The sequence below is a fragment of the Callorhinus ursinus genome, unplaced genomic scaffold (assembly GCF_003265705.2).
Source record: "Callorhinus ursinus isolate GAN/ISIS: 27379988/994484 unplaced genomic scaffold, GSC_fseal_2.0 scaffold11, whole genome shotgun sequence".
Lineage (NCBI taxonomy): Eukaryota > Metazoa > Chordata > Mammalia > Carnivora > Otariidae > Callorhinus > Callorhinus ursinus.
Window position 1 is genome coordinate 23,161,497 of NW_027397073.1, and position 21,290 is coordinate 23,182,786.

General features: G+C 42.3%; 1 protein-coding gene and 1 long non-coding RNA gene across 11 annotated transcripts in view; one reads left to right on the plus strand and one right to left on the minus strand.

The window, feature by feature from the left end:
- ME2 (malic enzyme 2) overlaps positions 1–5,766 on the minus strand; it is a 54,919-nt gene extending 49,153 nt beyond the window's left edge. Inside the window, exons 1-2 of one of the 5 annotated variants that reach the window (XM_073898219.1) lie at positions 5,565–5,766; positions 3,505–3,599 (exon numbers count right to left, since the gene is read on the minus strand). The gene's annotated coding sequence lies outside the window, so the exon portion shown is untranslated. Of the gene's footprint in view, positions 1–3,504; positions 3,603–5,552 lie in introns of all 5 variants that reach the window. The other 4 variants (XM_073898221.1, XM_073898220.1, XM_025886815.2 and 1 more) reach the window with 4 other exon arrangements.
- A 2,984-nt stretch (positions 5,767–8,750) lies between these two features.
- The window catches only part of LOC112835367 (uncharacterized), a 33,502-nt gene continuing 20,962 nt past the window's right edge, over positions 8,751–21,290 (plus strand). For 5 of the 6 annotated variants that reach the window (XR_012380012.1, XR_012380015.1, XR_012380014.1 and 2 more), the window contains exons 1-4: positions 8,751–8,860; positions 9,293–9,382; positions 10,479–10,572; positions 12,940–12,995. This is a non-coding gene — a long non-coding RNA (uncharacterized lncRNA). The remainder of the gene's footprint in view (positions 8,861–9,292; positions 9,383–10,478; positions 10,573–12,939; positions 12,996–21,290) is intronic. The other variant, XR_012380013.1, reaches the window with a different exon arrangement.

Consider the following 21,290-nt stretch of genomic DNA (forward strand, 5'->3'; position numbering starts at 1 on the left):
ATAATTGGGTCACTCTAAAAAGTCAGTGAAAGACAAACAGTAAGGAACTACTGTAATTTAAAGAAGACTGAACATATGACAACTAAATGCAAAACCTGAATTAAAAAAAATGCTATCAAGGACACTTATTGGGACAGCTGGCAAAACTGGAAGATATACTGTAGCTTAAATAAAAGTACTGTAAAATTTTCTGTATTTGATAATCATATGGAAGAGATATCCTTGTTCTGAAAACACAGTGAAGTATGAAGGGGCCAAGAAGTATGATGTATGCAACCAAAGCCTTTCAAATCATTTCAAAATAAATTTTAAAAAGATTGAAATGGTAGCATTGATTATGTGTTTGTGTGGTTCTTCCAGGAGAGAGCATTATTTGTCAAAATTAAAACTTTGGTACCAAAAGACTGGATTAGTATTGCAGTATATTGGTGAGGTAGGCAAATCTAAGATATAGTACGGAATACTTTTTACTTTAAATCAAAGACAATCTGAAAAAGTTTCATTTTGTAATCAGTACTTGTGGTATAATAAGAAATATATTTGGGGGGGGCTCCTGGGTGGCTCAGTCATTTAAATGTCCGACTCTTGATTTCCACTCAGGTCATGATCTCAGGGTCCTGAGGTCAAGCCCCAACACAGGCTCCAGTGGAAAGTCTGCTTGAGATTCTCTGCCTCTTGCTCTCCCTCTGCCCCCCCAAAAATAAACAAGTAAATAAAATCTTTAAAAAAAAAAGAAATATATTTGGTTTTTGTCCCTAGTTTCTGGCACAGAGCTCCTAAAAATCCTTGGAATTTCCTGAATGATAAGAGTATTTTTTGTTATTCATAAGAAGCCACTTTTGATCACATTTGAGTTTATGGTCCACTACAAAGCCTCAAGATAGAGCTGGTCACCAGCAAAACCAAGTGATTAGAGTAGGAAATTTCTGCCCCACTCCAGAACCTCCAGAAAGGGAAATGGGCAGGGCCTGAAGATTCTTTAATGAGGAGATCGGATGAGCTTTCATGTTGGCGAACACATATAGGTGCTGGGGGGTGGCACACTCAGGGAGGACAAGGAAGCTCTATATCTCCCCACCCCCCACTCCCATGAATACCTAGTTCTATGCATCCTTCCATCTGTCCCTGAGTTGTATCCTTTTATAATAAATCAGCAAATATAAGTAAAGTATTTCTCCAAGTTCTGTGTGCCGTTATAGCAAATCATCAAAACAGGAGGGGGTTGTGGGAAGCCTCAATTTATAGAGAGTTGGTCAGAAGTATGGGTCACAACCTGGGACTTGCAACGGGCATCTCAAGTAGGGGCAGTCTTTTGGGACTGAACCCTTAACCTATGGGATATGAAGCTATCTCTGTATGGACAGTGTCAGAATTAAGTTAAATTAAAGCAAACCCAGTCAGCATCTGCTGAGAACTGGAGAACTGCTGGGTGTGGGGGAAAAAAATCCCATGTTTAGTGGCCAGAAGAATTGAAAATGTGAGTAAAGAAAATTCAAGTTTTTCCTTTCAGTTGTTAACTTAAGAGCATCATTCTAATATATGAAATCTATTTTCAACTCCTGGTTAAAGTTTTGCTTCTCTCCAATACCAAATTTAGTCTGTATAATGAAGATAACACCACTTGTCAAATCGGCCTTATAGATAATTGTGATGATCAAATGAGACTATATGCAAAAAAATATTATAATTACAGAATGTTTTATCACTGAAATGGCTAGTGATAGAGAGTAAAATAAAAGAGTAATTTTAATAGTGTCTTTAAAACAGTGCTCGTAAGTTAAAAGAAATTAAGGAAAAAAAAATCTGCCAAAACTAGAACCAAGGACTAAGAGATAGACAGGGAAGCTTAAATACCAGTAATGAGAGGCAACAAAATAAAATGTTATGTTATGCAGGTAGGATGGAAGAACTCTAAGAATGAGTGAAGTAAATACAGGAACCAAAAGGCAGGGCTTCTAATTTTTAATTAATATGTAAAATCAAGCTGCTTGCTTCCTTGACAGTTTCTGGGATACTGAGATATGCCTCTGGTTTCTCCCCCTGGTGTGTCATTCACATGGCCTTGCCCTGGAACTTACTCTCTGGTGTTTATAAACTGGACTGGGACAGAAACTGCTAGGCCACTGGTTGGGCTGCTGGAGACTACTCTCCCTGGCCCCCTACTTGGGGTTAAAGGTGGGCGATGCAAGGGAGACCGAAATTAGAGGTCATGACTGGATGCAATGAGCACAAGCTCTGCAGTCAGACTGGAGTTTGAATCTGGACTCAGCTCATCACCCCTTTGGATTCAGTTGTGTCACCCAGGCATTCCCAAATGGACTCTGATTTGGTGTTAGCCTGGAACACATTTTTCGCTGGTGTGTGGCCAAATGAGAAAGATTGGGACAATACAATATAGTCGTTCATAAAACAAAATTTATTCTCTTTGTTTTCTTGTTCTAATTATGATCTTCCTCCCTTTTTGGTGATAAAAATTCTTTTCTTTTATGAAAGGATGGGGATGGTGGATTGCAAGGTTCTTAAAAGGGTCCTTAACCTTGACAGATTTAAAAGTTGGCAGTCTATGTCTGGTCCCAATTGTCCCCCTATACACACTTGCCCATCAAGTCCAAAAGTCTGAGGACTGCCTTAGAAGTCAATGAAACAGGGGAGGGGAACTCTATTTTGCAGAGCTGTGTGTAGTAATGATGATATTTATAAAGTATCAAGCAATTAAGAGCTTTATCATCATCATAAAGAGCTTGACTACTTGATATGAAAGTTTATTCAATAAAATCCATATCCAGGCAGTTTAGCAGAGTAGTCAAAGGCAAGCTCTGGAATCAAACTACTGGACTTAAATCCTGGCTTGGCCAGTGCTAACTCTGATTTTGAATAAGTCTGTTGCAGTTTTCTCATCACTCAAATGGGAATGATAAACAACAGGACCTACTAATCAGGGACATTTTAAGATTTAAATTAGATAATCCATGTAAGATGCTTATCACAGTGCCCTCTAAGTGCTCTATAAATGTTAGTTATCTAAGCACTGTTAGTAGAAACAGACTAAGGTGGTCAGAAGGTGTCTTCTGAATGCCTGTTAGTCTCTGCATCAACATCTTCTACTGTGAAATCCTTATTAAGAGGCTATAAGGATACTCATGGTTAGCATTTATTTAAACTATTTCAAATCAAATCTCTAGGTCAGTAATGAGAATTTGGATGGTATACAGATCCAGGCAACATCAAATATCATTCTGAACAACAACATCTACAGAATCAATATAGTATTTTACATTACTTCTGAAATTTGTAAATATTGATCAAAGGAAATATACAGCCATATAATCAAAATGGTGACTTTAAAATAAAAGTTAACTTTTTATAAAATAGATTTTTAGAAAACCAAATGTAGAGTGATTTTGATAGTATGGATTTTGCCCTCCTCCTAAAACTGATCCTCAGTAAACAACTATAGGTTTCAGTTATTATTTATGTTTTAAAGTATGACTGAATTTGGGGCACCTGGGTGGCTCTGTCGGTTAAGTGTCTGACTCTTGATTTCAGCTCAGGTTTCAATCTTAGGGTCGTGAGTTCAAGTTCCAAGTTGGGTGTGGATCCTACTTAAAAAATAAAATAAATAAAATATGACTAAGTTTGTCAATAATTCACCAACATAAATTAGAATTTTAGTTTAACTTAATATAAAAACTAATATAGTTTAAAATAGCTTATTGTTATAGGCAACTAAATACAAGTTATGCCTCAGCAGTATAGGAGTTAATTTGCAAAAGCAATTCTCAAATGGTAAATGAGTTTTTCTTTTATGAATTTTTAATGTGTTTCCATAACAACTGAATTATAAAAGACAAAAACATACATAAACAGCTTGTAAGGCTGAAACCTGTAAGCAGTTCTTTCTCAGGAGTAAGTACTGAGCAAGAGTATATTTAATTCTCAAGAGAATGAAGAATTACAAAAGCATAGCCCAACATTTCCTTAATATATGATAAAAGTTCTATCAGCATATCTGGGCTCTATGCCTAACTTTTAATTAAGTCTTTGTAATTACCATGAAAGAATCAAATACAGATTGCAAATCAAAGTTCAAAGCTAATTAAAGGTCCAACATTAGAAGACAAGAATTAAACTGTTTTTTCTGTATTTCTGCAAACCATGTAACATAGTAACATGTAACTCATTTAGTTTTAGTAGATACACAATAGATTATATACTCATCTATATTTTGTCAGTGTGCGGTGTGTGTATATATACACATACAAATAAACACATGAAGGAAGGTGGGGAGGGGGAAGTGTGGGCAACTATTTCTTCTCTAACTTCCAGGATGCCTGGACACTAAAGAATAAATTCATGAGTAAAAGATGAAGATTAAAATTCATGAGTACAACACTGCAATTACTTTAACAACATGAACAATGCTTAAGGAGCAATAGAATTAAGAGAGGGCTGGAGCTGTTATGTTAAATTGCCTGAGTTCGAATCCAGACTTTGCCACCTAAAACCTGTGATCTTGTGCAAGTTACTTAACCTTCTTAAGCCTTAGTTTCTTCATTTGTTAAGTGGAAATAACAGGACCAACCTCAAAGAGTTATTTTGAGATGATTCATGTACAGAACAATGTCCAGCCCATAACTGACAATTAATACATCCTTCTATCGTTACCAACTGTAACACTAAAAGAAACAACAATGCTATTAACTATTCTGCTTAGAAGTGACTGCCACACGCATTAGGAAAATAAATCAAACAGATAAGAAGATAATGCATTTTGTAAGGAAGCACTACTGTTAAGATGTATTATTTTGATGATGCTTCTCATCAAAAGGCAACATGTTTTCTAAAACTGTTTTCGTAACCACGAAAGAAAGCCAATTCCAGGACCGCAAATGTACCACCACCACACAAGCAGAGGTGGTTATCACCAGCGTCAAAGAAACACCTGCCAATTCTGGTCTATTTATGCCATTTCGCATGAACGGACAGAACTGTTCCAATCGCATAACTTTCTAGTTTGTAGCAAACTTCCTTTAAAGAGAGGAACGAACGAACAAACGAACACACACACACACACAAAGCCTAACTCCTGTCATTAATTCATCCCTGCAGGAGCAGATGTGATAAAAGGTGTCAAGCCACAAAATCGGTCTTTAAAGGGCGCGGGAGGGAGCGACGCTCGTGGTCTGGAAGCCACTGGACCTCATTTCGGGGGCAGGAAGGGGGCCGCCCTGGAACCAGCGAATCTAGAAACGGGGAAGTCGAGCCCCAAAACCGTGCCCGGGAAAGAGCCGTGGACGCTCGTACTGGGGACCGCCGCGACCTGACCGCTCCCCCGCCCTCAGCCCGGGCTCGGGGCGTCGCTTCCCTTAACCTTGCCCCGCCCATCCGCCAAGCGGGTTTCTGCCCGCCGCACGCGCGAAAGCCGGCGGCGGGCCCGCAATCGGCTCGGCGGATCGGGCGGGAGGAGGCGGGCGCCCGCTCCCCTCCCGGAGCTCCCGCCCGGGCCCCTCCGCGCCAGGCCGCCTGCAACCGCGCGCTGCGCGGAGCCTTACCCGAAGTCTTACCCCGCGACAGGTGGTGCTGCGGTCAGAGAGGCAGCGGCCCTGCCGCCCACACACGCGCGATGCTCAGCTGCGGCCGAGTCCGGTCCCCCTCTTCCCTGAGCTTCGCGGAACCGGCGCTAGCTCAGGTTCGGACATGCATGGGCGGGCGATAGCCGGCGAGGGAGCCAAGCAGTCGGCGTAGTGAGCCAGCGAGCGGGGAGGCGGGCCGGCGCGGCCCCGGGCGGAGACTGACGGGCGCGCGGACCAATGCGGAGGCAGAAAGCCGGCCCGGGGGGCGGGGCTCCGGCCGCCACTTCGCGGCCGCCGCGGCCGGCGCGCCCGGGTTCCTTCCCCCCCAGGACCTTTCTTGATCTGGTTCTTTGAGGTTACTGTTTTGAGGACGAGCGCGCGCCAGTGCGGACGCGATCTCGAGGAATGCGAGAGGGGCCGGGTAGAGAAGGAGTCCGGAGACCCAGGCGACGCCCGTTGTTCCACGAAAGGAGTGGGGGCTGGTTTAAGGCGGACCCCGCATCCCTCGGGTTGCCGGGGTACTCCAGGGGGATGGCAGCGCGTTCGCGCGAGAAGAGGTTCTGCGCAGGCGCGGGCGGGCCGGGGGGAAATCCGTAGGTACCAGTCTCCCAGCCCCAGGAGGCGAGAGGAAAGCTGGGAGTTTGGGTCCTTCGTGGGCAGCGAGCGGAGGCAGACAGAAGATGGAAGGAGAGATTAAGAAAGAGCTGAATACAGGTCAGGTGGCTGGAGAAGCAGAAGAGGGGGGAGACGCAGGAAATGTGAGACCTCTGCACTTAAGGAACGCTTTCTGTCTCTGAGCTATTTTTATGTGTCTAGGCCTCGATCTTCTGCAGAATTCTTTGCCACTCTCCTCACCTGCTGGCACAGTTACTGGCTCGCAGGGAATTTACTAATCTCTATCATCACAGTCACCATAAACAGATGTTCAATGTCCTCTCTCAGAAAAGCACTGCAACACTAAATTGTCATCTTGAAAGCACCAGGGACTGTACCTTAGTACCCCTTTACCCACTCACGGTTATGACATTGGAGGATTTTTCTTCACTTTTTTTCAGAAAAATCTTATCACCAAAAATTCTTTGCTGTAAATGAGTTTGTGTACTTTTAAAGTATGATAATGCTAATTTTATTATTTTTTTAAGATTTTGTTTTTAAGTAATCTCTACATCCAAAGTGGGGCTCAAACTCACAACCCCTAGATCAAGAGTTGCATGCTCCACGGACTGAGTCAGCCAGGTGCCCCTTGTAATGATAAATTTAAAGTGAAGATGTAAAGGATACAAAAAGAGTCAAGGAGGATGGAATAAGAAAACGGAAAGTGATGGAAATGTAAAATAGAGAAAATTGAGTGGAAGTGGAGAAAAGTGAGTTGTCACTTCCTAACGCTGACAATTACGGGAAATCTGGAGCAACTCCGCCACTGTGAGCATCAAAGGGCGGGCATGTTTGGGAACACTATAGTGTTAGATAGTTAGATGATAAATGATAGGTATGGCTGCTATAGTAACCACCACAATAAAAGGACTGTAAATAAGCATCACCTAAAATAACCCTGCTCACCAGAAATTGTCAAGAACATCAAACTGAATGAGGGAAACTTCAAAAAGTAAAAGTGTCATAAATGCTGCATTAGAAAGACAGTTTGTCCTACATTAGAATAACCCTGGTCTGAAAAGTTGTCGAGAGCTATCATGGATGAAACTTATTTTGGTTAAACTGAGGTCATTTCATTCCTTAAATGAAATATTTGTTACTGTCAAGAAGGCAAACACTGCTATTTGGCTGGCCCACCCCAATTAATTTATCCTGAGTCACTTTGGTGATTGGTCTGAGGCTTCCTATCCAAGACAGTAACATATGGCTATTGAGCACTTGAAACGTTGCTAGTTTAAATTGAGATACACACTGAGTATGAAAACAATCCAAAAAAAAAAAAGACTGTAAAATATGTATCTTGATTTTTAAAATATTGATCACCCGGGTGCCTGGGTGGCTCAGATGGTTAAGTGTCTGCCTTTGGCTCAGATCATGATCCCAGAGTCCTGGGATCGAGTCCCACATCGGGCTCCCTGCTCCTTGGGAGCCTGCTTCTCCCTCTGCCTCTCTCTCTCTCTCTCATGAATAAATAAAATCTTTTAAAAATAGAATAAAATATTGATCACCCATCAAAAAATTTTTGGATATTTTTGGTTAAATGAGATGTGTTATTGAAATTAATTTCCTCTCTTTTTTCCTTTTTTAACATGGCTATTAGAAAATGTAAAATTACATATGTAGCTCCCATTTGTGGCTTGCATTATATTTCAGTTGGACAGACCTAGTCTAAGAGGACCCTGTTAAAGTCACATACATGGAAGCTGCTGGGTGGGACTTCTGGAAAGACTTTAAAAAATATACTCAACTGGCATGTATCTTTGGCTTTTTGCTTCATTCCACTTCTTGCCAGAAAAGTTTGAAGGCATGGCACCCATCATTGGGCCGTAAGATGACAATCGAATGGATGAAGGCTTACACTCTAAGGATATTGGCAGGATTAAAGAACCTGGATCCCTAATAATATTATTGAGCCACATTCAGCCTTGGTTCCTAGCCTTATATTTCTTATTTTGCAAAATAAGCTTCTGTGTAAATCAACTCAAATAGGGTTTTCTGTTGTTTGGGGCTAAAAATAATTTCTAACAAGTACTGTTAAAATACACAAAAATCTTGTTCCCTGCTGTAATATCTTAGTTTATACTTCTTTCTTTAGAACAGCTCATAACCCAAATGGAGGATATCAAACCTAAAGTAGTAGTAACAGTACTAGGAGTAATGATAATAATAGATTTTCCACACCTCTGTTTTCAGTCATATGAGAAATTTACCACCAGTTACAGAGTAATGACCACGTCATCTAATCCAGGAGCTGTATCCTTCACTGCAGTTCTCCCCTGTAGAAACCAGAGAGGAAACTTTGGGAGGTTTTAGGCTTTATGTCTCTATTAATGATTACTCATGTTTTCCAATTACATTTGTTGTTTTCCTACCCTTGCATTGTCCAGATCAAGAATATAATATATGTAAGATGTCACCAAGTACCTGTTACGTGAAAGAACATGTTAATTGTTATATTAACTTTTCCATTTTGTATGTGTGTGTTGATGAAGAAAACTTTCTTGTTCAAATTTGTCTCATTTTAGGTTTTCCACTTTCTGGATGTTCCTTAAGAGAATGAAAGAACTTCTTCTTAAATGCAGGGTTCTCTCCAGTAAATGGAGTTACCGGACAGTCCTTGAGTAGAAATGCAGGTAAATAAGAAATGTAGCTCCAGGGGTGCCAGGGTGGCTCAGTTGGTTAAGCGTCTGCCTTTGGCTCAGGTCATGATTCTAGGGTCCTGGGATGAACCCACATCAGGCTCCCTGCTCAGCGGGGCTTCTGCTTCTCCCTCTCCCTGCCACTCCCCCTGCTTGTGCTCTCTCTCTCTGTGTGTGTCAAATAAATAAAATCTTAAAAAAAATAAATGTAACTCCAAGCAGAGGATAGAGTATCCACCAATTAAATGTCCCATTTATGGATAACCTGGGAATGACAGAAGGAAGATTGTTGATATTCCTGTGGGCATGTGTTTAGGTATAGTGGGGTATGTGTGCAAATTACCTGAACAAATGCCTCAGTTCTTTAATAGTTTTCTACTTTTGTTTTTTGTTTTTTGTTTGTTTGCATCCTTATTTATATTGAAGGAAAGAGCACACTTTGGGAATTTGAAACACTGGAGTTCTAGTACTCTCTTGCACTCTTTTAAAAAGTCACTCGACAGTTTCTCCTGTCAGGTAGGTGCTATTAGACTTTCTCTACCTATTGCAAAGGTCACTGAAAGGAGGAAGTGTGATAAAAAATATACAACAGCTTTGTAAAGTCAAAGAGATACAAATACAAAGTATTCTCGTTCCTGTTCCCCTCCTGGCATATAGATGATGTTCAACAAATAATAATTAGCATTCATTGAGCACTTATTTGCTAAGCATTGTTCTCAGGTTCCTTATGTATACACTAAAATCATTTAATTGTCTCAACAATACTGTGATGTGTAGGTATAATTAGTATTCCCATTTTACATATGGGAAATCTGAGGATTTAGAGGTTGATTCATCCAAGAAAAAAGGGATACAAACTTATGTTGTACAAACTCTGAATATTTTTGAATATTTTTATATACAGTTCAATGTCTTGGAAAGACCAGAAAAAAGTATTTGGATTGTTATGCCACTCCAACCCCCAACCTAGGAAGTAGGAAGGCCCTTCCCACTTAAGCTGTTTATTAAAATCATTTTCATAACTCAAGGACAAATTCTAAGCTCACCTCTTCAGTAAAGCCTGGTGTGATAGAATGTAAATACGCATTGGGATTACCTGGAACACTAAAAAAAAAAAAAAAAATGCCTATTCTATACTAATTAAATAAGAATCTTCTGGTATGGGACTCTAGCACCTGTGTTTCTTAATAATTCTCCTTTATTTCTTTTTAATATACTTCTTATATAGTAAAACCTCCATAAGAGTAGGGGCTTATAAAAATTATTTCTCCCTGTATTCCTTTCAAGCCCTCACATATGATTAATGTTTGATTAATTATAGGCAGGTTTAGACATGTCAACATCTTCCTTGTTCCAGTGAAGGAGTTCTCAGAGTGTGATTCTAGATCATCATCATCATAACCATTATCACCACCACCACCACCTGGGAACTTGTTAGAAATGCAACTACTTGGGCCCCACCGCAGACCCACTGAATCAGGAATTCTGGGGTTGGGGCCTAGCACTGTGTGTTTTGACAAACCCTCCAGTTGCTTTGGATACACACTCAAGTTTAAGAATCATTGTCTGATGCCATGCATTGATCAAGAATCTAATTTATGTTTTTGTGTAGAATTTCCTGCTCATTGGGAAACAAGGATGAAAAAGATACAATGCTTGCCCTCATGGAGTCTGCATTGTAATATGGACACAAAACATTTACTCATGTAAGTGTAATTTAATAAGCAATGAGTTGTTAAGTATTTACAGGTGAGGTGACAGGATCATGATGTCTTGGGTTTTTTTTTATTTTTCTTGGGAATGCTGCCTGGGTGGCTCAGTCAGTTAAGTGGCCAACTCCTGGTTTTGACTCAGGTCGTGATCTCAGGGGTCCAGAGATGTTACCCCGCATTGGGCTCCAGGTTCAACACAGGGTCTACTAAGTTTCTCTTTCCCTCTCCCTTTGCCCCTCCCCCCACTCACTCTCTCTCTCTCTCTCTCTCTCTCTCTCCCTCCCTCCCTCCCTCCCTCCCTCTCCCCCTCCCCTCTCTCCCCTCCCTCTCTAAAATAAATAAATAATAAATCTTTAAAAAAATTATTCTAGGGAAAAAAATGGGGATTGATTAAACAAGATTGGCAAAATGCTATTATTAAGGTTGGGTGATATCTTTAAAGGAGTTTATTATACTGTATTCTTTATTTTTTGTATAATTGAACGTTTCATTATAAAAAAACTTTAAGGCAATATGTGAAAAATAAGCTCAAAATGCTGTAGTAGTTCAAAAGAAGCAACCACTTCTTATACTTGGATTACCTAGAAAGCTCTGTGGAGGACATGATAAGAGAGCAAGATTTGATGTACATAGAGAATTTCCTTAAGTAATATATTACCTACAAGTCCACAAACTCTTATCCATAACTTCAAATCCAAAGGTTTTTATTTGTAATTTTGGTGGTGCCAGAATTTATTTGATGGCAAATAAGAGTTGTTACAAAGCGATTTATGGCCTATATTTCCCCAACATAATGTAAATATTTGTATTTATATTATTCTTCTTATATATTTGTATATTACATATTCTTCAATAATTATTAATGTTTTTGTGAGGCACACTGCCCTAGATCCCACTGCAGGTAGTATATAACATACAGCATATGCTCCTTTAATGTCTTTTTTTTCCAAATTTTAGTGTCTTTTCAAATCTAGAATTTTCTAAGTTCTCAAGTCCAGCTGCTTCTAAGGGTTTCATCCATTTGTATGATCCAAAAGTGCAATCCTTATGGTACAATACATTAGTGGAATGCTATGTATAGTTCTTAATTTCAATTTTGCTGGAATTAAGCAGATAATTTATCACTTAAATATTGCTTATTATAATATTCAAGCTAAATTTATTGTGAATGACAAAGAATGTTACAACATTTTACTTGGTGCTGTGAGCACAAAAATGACTGATTAGGTGAGTTATAAGAACTTAGCTTTTAAGGAGAAATTGTTGATGATGGAAGTCAATAAAGTGGTTAAGATTTATTTATTTGAGAGAGAGAGAGAGAGAGAGAGCATGAACAGGAGAGGCAGAAAGAGAGGGAGAGAGAATCTCAAGCAGACTCCGCACTGAGCGTGGAGGCTGTTGAGGGCCTCGATCTCATGACCCTGAGATCATGACCTAAGCCAAAATCAAGAGTCGGATGTTCAACTGACTGTGCCACCCAGGTGCCCAAAGTGGTTAGCTTTAATGGGGGGTTGGGTGAAAAGAGACAAGGGAACATTCTATACCTCAGTCTGGATGATGACTACACAGGTGTGTACATGTGTTAAAGTTCATCACACTTGAGTGCTTTACACACCTCACTGCATGAATTTTATATCTACCCCAACCAACATATAAAATAAACCATTTGCCTTGTGCATTGCTATTTCATTTTGGAATAAATGCCCCTGAAGTCGGTTGTGGACCCAGTACCTTCATTTTAGGCTTCTTCCTTGGTGTCCTCTACTGGACCCTCTCAGAAAAAGCAGGGGACCATTCCTGGCTGTCCAGAGTGTAGCTCACCAAGCCCTGCAGAGTTGTCAAAATGAGAGACAATATACAAGCCTGGAAAGAAGCCAAGCTCTTCCATGAAAGATAGGTTACAAAGCAGGGGATCTGATAAAACAAGGTGCCAAGGCCCAAATTAATGGAAAAGTAGTAGGAGGAAATAGGACTAGGGCTTGGTTGCTAAACAAATAGAGAAGGACATGGGTGTGGATAAGTCTGTGTCAGTCCTGTGGCTTTGGGAGCTGTCTCAGCCTTTGCTATCTCAGGCTTTGTGCACAGGTGAGCTAGCCAAACCAGAGACAAAGCCTGAGATAGCAGAGGCTGAGACAGCTCCCAAAACCACAGGACTGACACACAGAGGGCTGGAAGAGCAACAACATTGGCATCACAAGATTGTTAGAAAAATGAAATCTGGACTCCCACCCCAAACCTGCTGCATCAGAATCCAACATGGCCAGGCGGTTCCATGCACGTTAACATTTGAGAAGCATGGAGAACCTCTGAAGTTCTAGATTCTGTGAATTCATGCTGCTGTGAATGAATTTTTATTTCTAGATATGGGATAATGAGAAACCCATGAAACTTTATCTTCAAGAAGTTCCTGTGCCAAGGTAAATATAGTTGTTCTTTCCTGCCCATACTGAGACTATGTTATGCTTAAACCATGAGCAGCACAATTTTATTCTTCATTCACTAGATGTGTAGTTATGGTCTAGATAGCAGGTAGAACATTTGCACCAAATGGACTGTATGCAAAGTCTCTGTCTGATGTCAGGGGGAAAAAAAAAATCCCAGAAATGTTTGCCTTGATCACCAAATAGCATCCCTGGTATCTTGAGCATTACTTTACATATGGGTCCTTAATAGACCCTGAACACTTCGTAGTTCTCAGACTACATGGGATGAAAATGTACCTCAGAGATTCTATATCTTGGGGGCAGTACTGGGACATTTTTCTACAAAGTTTTCAAGATTTGTGTGGCCAAGGGAGTAGCTATAATAGATATGATAATTTAAGAAAACCATGAATTAATAAATTGGGTTTGATTATCCAATATATTTTCCTACTGAGCAATAAATGGTGGATTCTTTGGCACAAGGGATATCAGAATTCTAAAAACAGCTTTAATATTGTTAAGTTGAGTATTTCATATCTTTTACATCAACAAGATATGGTCTAACCATAAGAGAAATCTCCCAGGCATGCCTTTCCTCCCTTTACTGTTTGACTTTAGACCTGCTAGCTTTCTGAAATGTTTCTCAAAGTGAATCATCTCCCACACCAAGCAGCACTCCTCGGCTGGGCATTCTTCCACATGTCTTTTCCATGGCCATTGGTTACCTCATGAATGTCTGGGGACCCCAGCACCTCCCTGGAGGTTTGACTCAATGCTGATGGTTCACATTAGAACTTGGCCATCTTGGGGTCTGTACCAATTCCAGCGATTAATTGAAGCATCTTAATAGGCATCCAAAGGGGAGTAGAGTATCTTTCCTTCATTTTACTTGAACCAAAAGTATATTGCACAGAAGAATATACAGTCAGGACGCCTGGGTGGCTCAGTCAGTTGAGCATCTGCCTTCGGCTTGGGTCATGGTCCCAGAGTCCTGGGATCATCCCCAAGTTGGGTTCCCTGCTCAGTGAGGAGCCTGCTTCTCCCTCCACCTGCCACCCCCCCTGCTTGTGCTCTCTCTCAAATAAATAAATAAATAAATAAATAAATAAATAAATAAATAAATAAAATCTTCAAAAAAAAAGAATATAGAATAAAAGGTTAGTCCCAAACAATACAACCTTGGAAAAATTATATCTGGATTCCAGCTTATTAAGGGCATCAAATGGTGTAAACATAATCTCTTGTTCATATCTTTGTGCCTGCAACTAGAAATGATGAACCATAGCTTTATTCCTAAAATACAAGATCAGAGGTTCTTCATCTTCTTTTATGCAATGGACATCACCAACAGTCTGGTGAAGCCTATAGATTCTTCAGAATGTTTTTTTTTAAATGCATAAAATAAAACATGTAGAACAACCAAAGAATCTAATTATAATAAAATAAAATTTCAAAATATTTTAAGATTTTATTTATTTATTTGAGATACAGAGAGAGAGAGAGAGAGCACAAGTTGGGGACAGAGGAGAGGAAGAAGCAGGCTCCCCGCTGAGCAGGGAGCCCGATGCAGGACTCAAGCCCAGGACTCCAAGATCATGACCTGAGCTGAAGGCAGATGCTTAACTGACTGAGCCACCCAGGTGCCCCAAAATATCTTTAAATCCCAAATTTCTGATATAGTAATACATGTACTACTTTATAATACATTAAATAAAAATCTAATGGTGGGCCTAATGACCAGTAATGATGAGTATAAATGGTATTTGAAAGTATCTGCAACAACTGTAAGGTGGTATAAAAAAATCTGTGGCTTCTGTTAATCCTAGCATTTTGTTGCTTTCATCCATAATTGAACAAAATGCTAAATTCCAGTTAGAGATAGTGAAAATAAACATATTTTTCTCTTTTTTAAATTTTATTTTTCATTTATTTGAGAGAGAGAGAGCCAGAGAGCACAAGTGGGGGGAAGGGCAGAGGGAGAGGGAGTAGCAGACTCCTCACTGAGCAGGGAGCCTGACTTGGGACTCGCTCCCTGGACCCTGGGCCATGACTTGAGCCGAAGGCAGATGCTTAACCAACTGAGCCATCCAGGCGCCCCAACATATTTTTCTCAATCCAAGTTCACCTACTACCTGTGGTTAAGAACCCCTTGTACTGGACTGTTTTTACCCAAGTTCAGCTAAGAAACTCCTTCTGTCTGTCAGCAATTTAGGAGTTTAGCTTCTGATCCTGGAAAATAGTTTCCTGTAGCAGTTTGTTTTGTCAGATATCCAGTTTCGAGGATATGCGGAGACATTCCCTGTCAACAGGTCTTTTGTGACTTACAGTAAATCCTACTCCATTTCAATTTATTGAGCTGTACCTGGGACAGTGCCCCCTGGGCTTTCCTGTGGCCCAGTGACTCAGCATTACGACACAAACTTGGGTTTGCCTGGTTTGCTTGCAGGGGTTGCTCTCAACTTGAAAAGTGACCAAATCTCCCAGCCTCCCGGGTCGATAATTTAGGAAACTTCCCTTAGTCATCTTCTGTTCCTTGTTAGGAGGAATTTGTTCATGTCTCTCCTTGTGCCAGATACTGCTAGACATGTTAAGAACGTAATTTATTACTGACACTCTTTTTTTGTCTTTAAGATTTTTTATTTATTTATTTGACAGAGAGAGAGACAGTGAGAGAGGGAACACAAGCAGGGGGAGTGGGAGAGGGAGAAGCAGACTCCCCGCCGAGCAGGGATCCCAGGACGCTGGGACCATGACCTGAGCTGAAGGCAGATGCTTAACAACTGAGCCACCCAGGCGCCCCCTGTGACCGACATTCTTACTCTTGGAGTAATTGTTCTAGAATACATTTTTAAAGCCTACCATGAGGATTTCTTTTTTAAAGATTTTATTTATTTATTTGACCGAGAGACACAGCGAGAGAGGGAACACAAGCAGGGGGAGTGGGAGAGGGAGAAGCAGGCCTCCCGCTGAGCAGGGAGCCCGATGCGGGGCTCGATCCCAGGACCCTGGGATCATGACCTGAGCTGAAGGCAGATGCTTAACAACTGAGCCACCCAGGTGCCCACAAGAGGATTTTTTTTCTTGGTAGAAAAATGTATCTCAGCTCCTTTTGTGAAGAAAAATGACTTGCTCATATTTTTTATTTCATTCATTCATTCTGAGTAAACATGAAAAGCAAGTATCATCCTTCTGTAAGTTTGGAAAGGGAATAGAATGTTATTTCACGCCAGCTGTGAAAATAACATTCAAAAAGCATTATGCCAACGGTGAGAAAAGGGAAATTGAACCATTTGGTCATGAATTCAGCCCATTCTGTACATATTAGGGTGGAAAGGAGAAGTGAGAAGAAAATGTGAGAAGGAACATTCTGGTACTCATTTTACTCTATCCAAATGCGGGAGCTTGACTTGTCTCCATGGTGTTAAGCCCTTTCAACAAACAGCCTGCAGCTCTGCTTGCTCCTATGAAACCAGTCCCTTCCTTTTTTTTTTCTTAATTTAAATTCAATAACATATAACGCATTATTAGTTTCAGTGGTAGAGATCAGTGATTCATCAGTCTTATATAATACCCAGTGCTCATTACATCACATGCCCTCCTTACGGTCCATCACCCAGTTACCTGATCCGCCTACCCCTTCCCCTCCAACAACCCTCAGTTTGTTTCCTATGATTAAGAGTCTCTTACAGTTTATCTCCCTCTCTGATTTCATCTTGTTTTATTTTTCCCTCCCTTCCCTATACTCCTCTGTTTTGTTTCTTAAATTCCACATATGAGTGAGATCATATGATAATTGTCTTTCTCTGATTGCCTTATTTTGCTTAGCATAATACCCTCTAGTTCCATCCACATCATTGAAAATGGCAAGATTTCATTTTTGATGGCTGAGTAGTATTCCATTGTATTTCTATACCACATCTTCTTTATCCATTCATCTGTTGATGGACATCTGGGCTCTTTCCATAGTTTGGCTATTGTGGACATTGCTGCTATAAACATTGGTGTGCAGGTGCCCCTTCGGATCACTACATTTGTATCTTTGGGGTAAATACCTAATAGTGCAATTGCTGGGTCATAGGGTAGCTCTATTTTCAATTTTTTGAGGAACCTCCATGCTGTTTTCCAGAGTGGCTGCACCAGCTTGCATTCCCACCAACAGCATAAGAGCGTTCCCCTTTCCCTGCATCCTCACTAACATCTGTCATTTCCTGACTTGTTAATTTTAGCCATTCTGACCAGTGCGAGGTGGTATCTCATTAGGGAAACCAGTTCCTTCCTTATTGCTTATAATTCTGGCTTCCTTCTCCACAGCTTTATTAAAACTATGCAAAACTTACTCTTTTTTGGTGGAATTCAAACCATTTTTTTAAAAGATTTTATTTGTTTATTTAGAGAGAGCGCGGGGGGGGGGGAGGGAACAGAGAGAAAGGAGAGAGATAATCTTAAGCAGACTCTGTGCTCAGCATGGAGCCAATGCAGGCCTCAATCCCATGACCCCAAGATCATGACCTGAGCCAAAACTAAGAGTCGGACGCTCCACCCACTGAGCCACCCAGACACCCAAACCCTTTTTTTAGTCCTCAACTTCCTTATTCTTTGAGCAAAATTTGGCCCAACTGGCCTTCCCTTCCTTCTTGAAACACTTCCTTTGGCATCCGTGGCACAATACTCTCGATCATGGGCCTCACATTTGCCATTTCTTCCTCCTGCTGCCCTGTAATGAAGGGTGATCCCCGAGGTTCAATACTAAACTCATCCATCATGAAGGCTTACAAGTCTGGGTCCTCTGCTGCGAATTTTCACCTTCGATCCTGGCCTTTCCTCCTCAAGTTTCCATTCATTCAGGAAACATTTTTAGAGTGCCTACTTGTTTTCAAATTGTCCCCACCCTGAAGGAGTGTTGAGGAAGTGGAGGGGGTGGCAGGTGAAAGACTGAAGAATGAAGAGAGGTGGGAGCAGACACCTGTACAGATAAAGATGTCAGGGCACTAGTAGAAATGAGTCTTCCACTGCGTAATGGGGATGTAGAGAAGAGACACCTAACTCATCTGGGATGGGGATGGGGCAACTTACTAATATTAACATTCACTCAACAAATAGTAGCAGGGACCTGCTATGGCCCAGTAGTAAAGCCAGGCACTAGACCGTGAGAGTGAGCAAGGCAGCCTTGGTCCTTGCTTCATGGAGCTTACAGTCTGACTAAATGGGAGAAAGAGACCTTAAACGAGTCATACAATTTTATAACTGTGATAGGTGCCACAAAGAGGTAAGCACAAAGTGCCAGAGTGTTTAATAGGGAGATCTAATCTGGCTGAGAAATTGGTGAGGGCTTTCCTAAGGAAGTGACATTAAGCCGAGGCTGGAAGTTGCGTAGAGGATATAGGCAGAGCAAGGGAAGAGAAGGCTGGGTATATGATGACTCAGAGGGAGGAAAATTTGACAAAGGGCACAAGGTGATTTGCAGGCCCTTGTAGTTAAATAATGTAGCCTTTATCTTAAAAAAAAAAAAAAAAAGACCAATCACCCAGCAGTTTTTAAATAGGTGTTGACAAGATCAAATTTCCATTCAGGAAAGGTCAGTTTGGCTACAGGGGGATGATAGATTGGAGAGGGGCAGGGGTCAATGAGGGGGGAAGCTGTAGCAAACTTCTAGATGAAAGTTAGGGATGGGGAGGCCTGGGTGGCTCAGTCGGTGAGGTATTTGCCTTCGGCTCAGGTCATGATCCCAGGGCCCCGGGATGGAGTCCTGCATCAGGCTCCCTGCTCAGCGGGAAGCCTGCTTCTCCCTCTCCCTCTGCCTCTCCCCCTGCTTGTGCGCTCCCTCTCTCTGTCAAATAAATAAATAAAATCTTAAAAAAAAAAAAGTTAGGGATGGTTTGGTCTTGGGGGGGGCAATAGAGATCGGGAGAAACAGACATATTTGAGAACTCTGTGGGAAGGAGAAACTAGGGGGCCTGGTCATTGGATGGTGGTGGTGACAGAGAGGTATAGATAGAAAACTTCATAGGAGAAGCTGCTTTTGCAAGAAGGTAGAGGAATAATGGCCTAGAAGTACTGATCTGGGGCGGGGAGGGGCTGGAGTAGCATGTGGCCAGGCAGCGGGACTGAGCCGTTAAAGGGAGTCCAGTGGTGGCTGTGGTTATGGTGGTGCTGCTGGGAGACCAGCCGCTGGAGGGGTGGAGATGCCGCGCAGCATGCCTCACCACTTGCCGTACCTCATGACTTGAGTATTTTTTATCTGAGTGTTGGGGAGGATTTTGGGGGGAGGCATCTGACCTGAGTTTTAAAGGATGAGTGGGATTAGCTCAGAGGGAGTGTGAAGGAGGAACGGTTTCCCAGGCAGAGGGAACAGAATGGGAGAAACAGCATAGCTCAAGGGATTCAGAATTGCTAAAGCGGGCAACGGGGTGAGGAGGGGCAAGAGATGAGGCTGGAGAGAGGGCAGGGCCCGCCCAGGGAAGGACTCTTCGGAGCTACCGAAGGGTTTTATTTAAGAGAGGGGGAGACATAGTCATTTTCGGATTTTGAGGCCATCATTTAGGCAGCCGTGTGAGTTTCAGGCAGGCAAGAAGAAAGTCTGACTGAACACTGAGGAGGTTGTGGAGTGGACAGGGGGACCGAACGAAGGCCTGAGCTGGGACAGTGGTACAGATGGAGCAGAGGGGAGGGAGGGACTGCAGAAGTATTTGGGGGGTGAAGGAGCCAGCGAAGTGAGGAGGACCCCCCAGGCTTCTGGAGTAGCTCACTGGCAGAGGAGAAGCCATCAGCTGAGACAGAGAACGGAGGAGAAGAAGCAGGCTGAGGGGAAAGATAACAAGTCCAGTTTGTAGCCTGTTTCCTTCAGGAGCTACCAGGGTGCTTTCTAGCCGGTAACTGAAGAAACAGGGCACCTGAAGTCGGTCAGAGGTCTGCACTGGTTGGGCGGATCTGGATGTCAGCACGCACAGGTGGTGGTTGGGACGGCGAGTGCTTACTCCCAGAAAACAGACCACTCCCAGGAAGTGGACTTAGCAGGAGTAGTGGACCCAGGGCGGAGTCCCGGCTGGTCATTTGTGCACTGTCTCTCAGCTGCCAGTCACCCTTCTACTGTGCTCTCAGAGGCCACAGCCAGAGTGGCAAGCTGCTTCCTCCCCAGTCTCCCTTGCCGGGGGGATCCCCACTGGCTTCTGCTCACAGAACCCCTAAGGGGAAACAGGAAAGCATGAGGAGGACAGAATGGACTTCTTCCTGCTTCTAATTGTTATCATTGTCACTCAAGTCACAGAAGATGGCCACAGCACCAGTCTCAGGCTTCGTCATTCACTCCCAGCACCAGCCAAGGTGCCTCCCTTGGGGCTACCAGCTTCAACAGGCTGAGCGCCACGTGCGAGGGTCCAAGTACCGTGCAGCAGAGCAGGGGCTTCCCGAGAACTTCTAGTCACCAGGGTTGGTGGTGAGGGTCATCCTCACCTCTTCCTTTGCTCCCCGCCCTGTGGTAGGAGCAGGCAGTGACTGGTCCCACAGTTACTGATTTGGGCTACCTCAACATTCCCCTTCGTACTCTTTCAGCTTCCCAGTGTCTATGGAGCCAACAGTCTCCCTGACACCCTCTCTTTGGAAGGTGGTTTCTGTTTTTCTAGTTGGATGCTGACTGACACAGACCCCTCGGGCAGGCAGAGGGAGACCTTGGAAGGAGATGGAGAAGGTAGGAGAAGGAAGGCCACAAAAAGAACTGGGAGGGAGAATGAGGACCGTGTGTCATGGAAACAGTGTAGCAGAGAGCTTCAGGAAGGAAGAAATGATAAACTTTTAAAAATGGAGCAGATGATATCCAGAAATACTGCTTCTGGGTATGCATCTGAAAGAAATGAAAACAGGGTCCCCAGGTGGTTTTGTACACCTGTGGTCATAGCACACAAGTGTCCATTAACAGATGAATGAATACACAGAATGTGGCCCACCCATACAGTGGGATATGATTCAGCTTTAGTGAGGAAGGGCATTCTGGCACATGCGACGGCGTGGATGAAACTTAAGGACATTATGCTGATGAAATGAGCCAGTCACAAAAAGACAAAAGGGTGTCTAGAGTAGTCAAACTCATAGAAACCAGAAAGTGGAAGGTGGTTGCCAGGGACTGAGTGCAGCTCAGAGTTTCAGTTTTGTAAGTTGGTTACGTAACAATGTGAATATACTTGACACTCTTAAACTTACACTTAAAGATAATTAAGACCGTAAATTCTATGTTGTGTGTATTTCACCACAATAAAAAAAGTAGAGCAGAGAGCTCCAGGAAAATAAAAATCATAC